At 41.5% G+C, this 7,541-nt stretch overlaps 1 protein-coding gene across 1 annotated transcript in view; it reads right to left on the bottom strand.

Moving 5' to 3' along the window:
- Positions 1–366: 366 nt before the first annotated feature.
- LOC104498031 (septin-2) overlaps positions 367–7,541 on the bottom strand; it is a 30,801-nt gene continuing 23,626 nt past the window's right edge. The window contains exon 12 of the mRNA XM_010141391.1: positions 367–808. The gene's annotated coding sequence lies outside the window, so the exon portion shown is untranslated. The remainder of the gene's footprint in view (positions 809–7,541) is intronic.

Raw genomic sequence — 7,541 nt, 5'->3', positions numbered from 1 at the left:
CACCCCAAAATGCAACATTTTCCACATTCATACAATTTATTACAAAACTTCAATGAAAATTAGTGTTATGGTATATAAAAAGTTCAGTATATGCCATTGTTCAGCTGACAGATAAAAATGCCTATGACAGAAATTCTTGCAATCAACACTCAAGACCTGAAGACAAATCTTCAGAGGCATCCACAGAAGCTGTTGGCTGTGTAGTGTTATGGTACATTAAGGCACGATGATCTAGAAAAGTCAGCTTTTTCTCACTGCTGGTGAATCACCCATGTTTTGTATGTTTTCTCATACATCACACAAATGTAAATCACCAGAGATGAAGCTTCAAAAGTAACCAAAGCACAAAGAAAGTTATGAAGAACGATACACAATGACTTAAAATGGCGAGTGAAAGTTGTGATACTGTGCAAACACACGTACGTTTACTGTAAACAGGCCACAAAGTCTTTAAGTATTAATCACGAAACTGTTCAGAATAACCTAGCAGATACACAACTAACTCCTGAAACCCACCACAACGACTAGTCCACACAGCGTACTCTAGCAGTTTCGGTATAAAAGAGTATAGGAAGGATAATAAAACCACATTTATAAGTATGAAGACAGTGTTACCAAAAGAATCAAAAAAGATACAATAACTTGATTAACATTGAATATATAAAACAAGCCGTTTTACAACACGATCTTCAGACTTTTGTGTTTGTTTTAACGCAGGTCTTGATCTGCGGCATCCAGCTTTTGCATTTGACCGTTACCATTCCTCAAAGAAAAGAGAGCACCCATCCACTTAGAGAACTGTAAACTGCTGCGAACAAAAGTGGAAAACAAAGAGCATTAGAAAGGACAAACTCTCAGCACTGTCAGAGCATCTGGGGCAGCGTGAGCCCCTCCCAGCAAAGCAGCGTAATCCAGGCAACAAAACATTTCAGCTACTGCATCACAGGGCCTGCATTAGAACTAGGTCGACTAAGTCAGATGCAGTTTGGCCCCAAATATTTACCACAAATGTCTAATAAGAGCACGTAAATGAGAATCTACTTTTAGCTACATACTTTAAGCACCCACTTCCCCCTTTGTCTGCAAGAATACAAGAGCTGCGTTACAGCTCACCTCTCAGTAACGCACACAGGAACGCCGCCTGGGGCAGCGTTCAATGGAGCATTACTGCTGGTGAGGAAAACGAACACCCCTTATCAAAACAGGCCCGAAAGTAAGTTTGATGTCAGGCACAAGCGACCCTTATGACCCTGCTTAGGTAAAACAGGAAAGCCAACAGATTTTTCCAAGCATTCACACAGCAGTATTCTTATGGCTGAAAGAAGGGATAGTTGTCTGCAATTTCAAAATTAACTATCGGTTTGGGATGTCTGGGTAGCTACCTGCCAGTCGAAAAGGTCGCTACAAAGCAAGCAGAATTCCTGCTTTCCCTGAAAACTGGTCCCTGCTTAAGAAGCTGTGTCAGATCCGGAACTTGGGTGACCTCAAATTCTCCAAACCCTCATTCCCAACAGGAAAAAATAGTTTAATGAAAACATTCCTCTGGATGGAGAAAGAAATATTGTTGTGTCAACTCCCTTGTAAAGTATGATTACAGTGGGGATAAGGAACACAGAAAGCTGACAACAGGGTCCTTTGCTCTTCTGTAGGAATTCCGTTCAATGCACAATCACGTAACATTTTAAGGAGGCCATCGCTTCCCGTAACGACCAGAGCAAGCAACTCAGCATTAAGGCTTTAATGCCAGAGGCCACACTGCTAACAAAATTCAGTACTCAAATTCAAAGTTAACCTCTTGTGCCACACCGCTTCTTCAAATACCAAAGAGAAACTAGATTTCTCTCGCTGCCTGTCTACTCTGCCACAGAAGATACCTCAAGAGGAAACTGTAACTGAAAGACTAGCATTTCCACAGCACATGAAGGCTGGGGTTACAAGCACAGCTTTGCATTGATGTTACCAGCACTGATAACATGATATCCACATTTTATGTGCTCGCAGAACACATTTGGGTAAAGTATGTTTGCGCATTTTCAGTATGGATTCATTTCACTGCTCGCTCTTCTTAATGTATCATAAAATATTGTCTCACAAGGACATTAGGTTGATACCAGTCTCCTTTCAGGAATACATAGCTCTAACAAATGCCTCCATCTGCACTGTGAATCCGTACCATTACTGAAGACAGTTCGTCTCTCCAGCGCGCCGTTACACAAAACTCGCTCAGGAGTTACCCAACGCTACGCACGCCTGCACCCTGGTGCACCTGCTCAGTCAGCTCAGACTCCTGTACTTGAAAAGGTTTTGAGAGCCTCCGGGAGGAACGGCTTTGCCTCCCTCTCAGCTGCTTCCAAGACCACCCCTACAATGCAGGGCAGCTCGACACCCCTCCAGACACTTCTGAATTCCTAATGAGAGTAATCTGTTTTATAAGCAGTTACATTTTCTCACCAACCTAATTCCTTTTGTTCAAATAGTACAGTATGCATTTTATGTTCTAGCTACAGCCCTCTGAGCGTCCAGTCATTAGCAAGAACTTTGAGGAATGGCATCTTCCCAGAAAGAAGGGCTATTGGACGACACCGATGTCCTGTTGCTAGTTTTGGCTCTTGTCACTCACATCCCTAGCATTCTGGGTTTCTGATATTTCAGTCGCTCTCTGTTGACTTCACTGCTTAAAGTTGGTTCCCTTTCCTTTTGCTAGTCTGTAGCAACACCTTATACTTCCCCATAGCATACACTTGGCTGATGATGTTTGCTAAGATCCAAAACTGGTCTCTAAACTGCTTTCCAACGTTTCAGTTAATATAATACGCTAATAGGGTTAATAACCATGGGGTCACATATACATACCAGGCGCCAAGCTCCAGAACTGTAAGAAATGCTCTTCTGAAAATGCTTATTTAGCAAAAAGTGGCCAGAAGCACTGACAGGTCCCCCATGTTAACCATGACAGGCTTTGGCATGGACCTGGCAGGTCCGTGTACTCCCTCCTCAGGCCTGCTAACGCCAGAGAAATTCTGGGAGCAAGCACCTCCCCTCACCCCTGTGTCCAACCGCTGTCACTGGCAGAGGTGGAACATGTCAACTGTAACATTCCTGGGTAACAAAGCCTCCCACGAGGCAGAGTGCAAAGTGCCACCACATGTGTTCAGAAGAATTAAAAATGCCACTGCACTGTAGATCCATCACTCCTAAGGCATTGACACAGAAGTGAAAAGTAAATAAATGTAATTCCCCTCACCTCTGACATTTCCCCACAAAACAGGATTTCTGCAGTGACCCATTAGGAATTTTATTTTATATTTTCTGGGATTACTTGGCAAAAATTGAACCAGTTTGCACTGACAAATTTTTTTGAGATATCATTTGGGCAATTATGTAAAAATATCAGAAGAATTTGCTTTTGGGTGTTTCAATCTTTTTCATTTTGAAGTTTTGCAAACATTGTGTCATTCCCTGGGAAACTTTTAAGTGTGCAAAGGGGAGAGTGTTTTGGTTTCTGAGAGGTAGAAGGACCATTTTGCTCTCCTCTATAAGCACAGCAATTCTGGAAATTGGTCTCAGTGGGCATGTGCTTTTCACGATGCATAAATCCTACCGTGTTAGAAATGATACACCATTATTTTTAGCAGAGAATTTTCCTTATAGAAATTGGCCTGGACAAACTCCTGGAAAGTTTGCATACAGAAGATACAGACAGATAAAAATCCAAGCAAGACTCTTTAAGAGCCAGAAGACAGACAGTATTTAGGTACAGGAGGTTTATAGATCTCCTGTACTTCAGACTTGCGTATCATATTAATGATACCTATTTGTTTTCTACACAACGCTTTGAAGACTACAATTTTAATGAGGTGCTACCTTTTTCCTATAGGGAAAAGTGGCATGACTTCTTTTCTGTCAAAGGCCACAGACAGAGATGCTGCAGAACAGCCAATGTCACAGTCGAAGTACAACAATGTCTTCTGTTACATTCTACTTACAATCCAGGAACATGACTGCTCCATCAACTGAGAGCAGAACGACTAACAGGGAGATGTAAGATCTTATTTTCAGATGAACAACCTCAGATGAAAGCGTTATTGTTCTATCCGCCAAAGATTCAAAGCCGTAATACGACTCAGCTGCAGTCTGCCTGGCTCTCTGCACATTACACACGGGGCAGTGGGGGCACCAGCTACAAGGTGGCTCTTGAGGACCCTGCTAAGATCGTTCTGCACAAGCTAACTTCAAGGTCCTACGGAGCCACACAAGCCCTGCACTTCAGCTGTATGGCAGCAGAGCAAAAAATGACAATTGCTATCAGAAGCCTGCTCTCAGGGAAATAAACACTTGTGCCAGCCCATCGATGCAGGTTTGCTGAACAGCTCCGCAGTTAGAAGAGCTGAAAAGAGCTGGAGAACAATGGCACTCTTCTAGCCTGGTTTCTGGCCAGAGAAACACCCACTGGCAGTGCCAGGCAGTTGTTCCAAATACTACAAATTTGTCCAAGCTTCACATTCTCTAGGCTCTCAGTTTCAACTGCCAAAAACTACAACACGATCTTCACTACCTCAAATGACATTTCTCATCAGATCAATTCAGCATTCAGCAGCATCCTTTTAGAAGGCTGGTTGCTATGACAATGCTCTCTGCTGTTCTGTTAAATGATGTCAATTCACTGGTAGAAAGAACTGGCTCTTTGGTGCCATCAGTACTGTTCTTACCAAGAATCACAAGTGTTAGTGAGCTCAGGAGGCTTTATAATACTTGTGGAAATCATGAGCTATACTAAAAGAATTTTCAACATCCTACAGATATTTTAAGTGCAAGATGCTTGGTGTTTTTTTTCTGAACACAATTCCCTAACCATAACCACACTGCCAGCTGGCTATATTTGTTTTCCATAGCCTGGCTTCTGTTACTGGTTTGTCCCAATATGATCTCGAAGCTGAGTGGGAGACAGACAATCCAGAATTGTAAGAATAACAAAAGGAAAACAGATTGCAAAGAGATGCACTTTCAGAAACAGGGAAGGAAAAGGAACAAACGCCCATCAATAGCCATTTCATTTGAAAAAATAATTCCAGCTTTTTGTAATGACTGCTCATCTGACATGGACACGTTCAGGAACTAGTAAAGATGCAGCTAGAATTACTGCAGCCTTATTTCAAAAGCATTTTCTATTGGAGTATCCAAATAAAACTAAATCTGTTTTAGTTTTTGGTAACTTATTCCACCCCTCCATCTCTTTCATCTCCAATCCTTCATCTGAACTGTCAAATGTAAGCAGCAATAAGCTCCTACACTTTACAGCAGTGTCCTTCATTTTAGAAGCAAAAAATCTGAAAACCCCCAAGCTTTTCTTGAAGTCTTTATCATGCTTTACATTGACTTGTAAGATTAGTATATCAATGTTAGAGTAAAAAAAAAGACAAACCGAACATTCGTGCTTATTGGAGAGTATTCTGTGCTCTCACTGCCTGCTAAAAACACCTCCACATGCACTGTTTGTACACAGAAGTTCTTAAATGTTTAAAGGAAAGGACCAAAGCGTACCTCAACACACCTTTCTTAGGGCTGCTCTCAAAAGCTCTTAATCACCATCTCATAGATTAAACCTGTACTCACAGGCTTTTGTGAAAAACTGCAGTTGGCACGCTGGTCACCACTGTTTCCAAAATCACGTTCCTTCCTACCTCTAACTCAGTCTCCACCAGTGCTCTGCATTCCCCTTCAGGTTTCCACTTCTCCACAGAAAGAAATCTGTCCATCCTCTCTGGAAACTTGGAATGTATTCCCTGCATATAATCCTTGCCTTTGTCACTCCCCTCATGCTTCTCCTGCTCTAGCCTTGAAAGTAAAGGGAACTGCTTGAAGCAAATTCTCCCTCTGCTCTTCCCATAAACCCTCTCAAGATGGGATCCCTCTTCAAGAGGGATCAGGCAAACCAGACCTTCCAGTCACCCCATCTGTGTAGCACTTTTTGATAACACGGGCTCGTTAATCTTTTTGGCAAGGATTTGAGTTTAGCACTTCTTAATCATTATGCAATGCCAGACTCTTTCCAGAAAACCCCAAAGCATTCTGCAATCTTCTCCCCACCCTAAAAACCATTTGAAACCAGAAGTGGGTATTTCACTTATTTGGATATTACCACATTTTATTATTCTCTGTTTACACTCCAGCTCTTATCTATGAAGGTATTTACACCACACTTTTTTCCCCAAAATATCTGAAAACATCTTCATACCTGTTTTTTTTATTAAGGAGAAAATATTTTTAAAGGGACTTTTGAAGAAAATCAGTAAATACATACTTATTCAAAATAAGAGTGAAAAAGTTGATTTTTACATAAATTATCTATAAGGTTACATATTTTTCTCAGCACAAAGATAAGTAAGGGTACAAAAGAGCAACTGGAGGAGACACTGTGCTTTCAGAAGCAGAGCTGATCCTTTAAAGGTCTTGTAAAACTAGAACCTATCCAAGATAGGCTGTGATAGTACAAAAAGATTAATATCAAGTATATTTAAATTCATTGGCAGTTTGGTTCTGTTACCTACAAGTTTCCTAGTTTCTCTGGAAATAGTGAGTTCTATAAAATACCGCAAATAAATCTGATGGTAATGCTGGAGGTTGAAATCATCTAATCTGCAAAGTCAGTTAACATGCATGAGAGAAGTGCGCGAGGATTCACTTCAGGGTGCTGGCAGGATCACACAGCAACACTCTGGTTTGGCAGGACTGCAACTGCCGTTCTGACTGCGCATATTAGCCAACAAATTATGCTAAAAGTCTATCAATATCTTAAGGGTAACAAAGAAGTTCAGAATTCTTTCCTGAAAGCAATCTGTCAAACTAAATGATTTCCATAGCAGCTGTAGAAATGCAGTTTGGCAGATGCCAAAGGAACAGCAGGACCTGCACATATGAAGATATCATTCAAACCGTTCTCAAATTTGTTCACATTCAGACCCATTAACTTCAAGATTTAGTTCAAACTAAATCACAAGAAGATAATGTGGACGCTTAGTTAAATTTGCAAAGCTCTCCTACGTTGAGTGGTCCAAGATGTATCCCAGACTAGCAATGTAAAGTACCTACAAAACAGCATGTCACTGAGACCCACGTGAACATGCTCAGAACTCTGTTTACTCATGTATCCAAGGCTGCAAACTCGGTCTGGGACAAACCACGCTCCCATTTGTTTTTATGACCACCCCAGCCAGTACTCCCAGAAGCTGCGAAACGCTGGGAACTCTGGTGCCATTACTGGCTAACCATTAGCGGGAACACTGCACGCTGCTAGCCCGCGGATACTGATTTCAGCCAGTCCAGCGTCTGGGAACTGACGAGAGAGCTCCGAATGTGTTCTTACCAGCTGCCACCCTGTGCTCTGCAAGCAACAACTACAGACAAGGATGTTAAGTTTAGGGTGCTTTTTTCTTAGTTTTCTTCTTTTCTTAGTTTAACAGATGCCATGTGATTAAACGTGATTTGTAAGTTCCAGAAAGAATTGAGCTTATTTGCAAAAAAAAAAAAAAAAAAAAAAAAAA

The sequence above is a fragment of the Buceros rhinoceros genome, unplaced genomic scaffold, assembly GCF_000710305.1.
Source record: "Buceros rhinoceros silvestris isolate BGI_N320 unplaced genomic scaffold, ASM71030v1 scaffold13460, whole genome shotgun sequence".
Taxonomy (NCBI): domain Eukaryota; kingdom Metazoa; phylum Chordata; class Aves; order Bucerotiformes; family Bucerotidae; genus Buceros; species Buceros rhinoceros.
This window is presented reverse-complemented; position numbering and strand designations above follow the sequence as displayed.